Here is a 1,158-nt window from a genome sequence, read left to right on the forward strand (position 1 = left end):
CCCTGGGGTCCCCAGCCCCTCCAGTCAGAGACAGCCAGTCTCCCGAGCCTCAGCGCCTTCCCGGCGGCTCACTGGGCACTTTCTAGCCTGCACCAACCTCCACACCCAGGTCAGCTCTCTTCTATCCTTGAAAAGAAAGCTCCTCCTCAGCCAGCCTAGTACCCCCACGGGGAGCCAACCCTGGGTCCCCCCCCAAGGCCAAGGCGAGGGGAAAGGTAAACAGCCGGAGTCAATGACACAAATGGAAACAAATACCAAAGGCGGCGACCTGCTGACAGTGGCCTCGCGCTCAGCAAGGTGCACACGGAGCGGGAGGCGGCTCAGGGCAGAAAGGCCCAGTGCCCTCAGCCCTGTTAGGCCACCTGAGGGGTCTGGTGGCCGCGATGACTTCAGGAGGGGGAGAACGAAAGGCCCTTGACCCCGAATGCTCACCCAGCCTGAGAGTAACGCCCCGCTGCCACACCGGCCTCGCGGACACACGCGTGGCCACTCTCCCTTCTCGGCACGGGCCCGGCCGCGGCGGTCTGGTCACCTTTGAGCTTGAACTCCCGAGGCGCCTGCGGGCGCGGCCCGGCCACCTACCCTGCATGTTGTTCATGGCATCTTCTTCTGTTTGCCTGAACCGTCGCACCATGTCCACGAATCCCGAGTCACCCTTGACGATCGCGCTCTCCAAATGTAAGTGCTGCTCACACCTGCACCTCATCCTACAGGTTGGGGCGCAGCCCCGCAAGCTGGCGGCACCCACTTCACTGCAAGTTCGATCCCCACCCCAGAGGGGACCCCCAGGGCCGAGCAGACCTCTCCTGTCTCCCTGACGCTCCCCTCAGCAGTGTGCTTCTCCAGTCGGCCTGTGCTGCTCCCCACTCTGAATCTGGGGAATCCTCTCACCCCTCTGCACCTCTGGCCTGTACCCCAGTTCTGTGTGCATCAATAAGTAAACCTAAAAAAAACTGCATAGTAAGGTAAGTGAAGCTACAGAGACCTGTTCTCCACCCCTGATGTGCTACAGCTTGTCGGATAGACTCAGCAGGTGACTAAGGTCCTGACCTGCGATGTTTCCCCATCATTCCAGTGGGGATCAGCTGGGTGCTGCCCAGTAACGCCTCCTAGACAAGCTGCATGCCCTCCCTGCAGACTGGTTTCCCAGCCTCCTGT

This window comes from Condylura cristata, unplaced genomic scaffold (genome assembly GCF_000260355.1).
Source record: "Condylura cristata isolate star-nosed mole 26May11 unplaced genomic scaffold, ConCri1.0 scaffold00050, whole genome shotgun sequence".
NCBI lineage: Eukaryota > Metazoa > Chordata > Mammalia > Eulipotyphla > Talpidae > Condylura > Condylura cristata.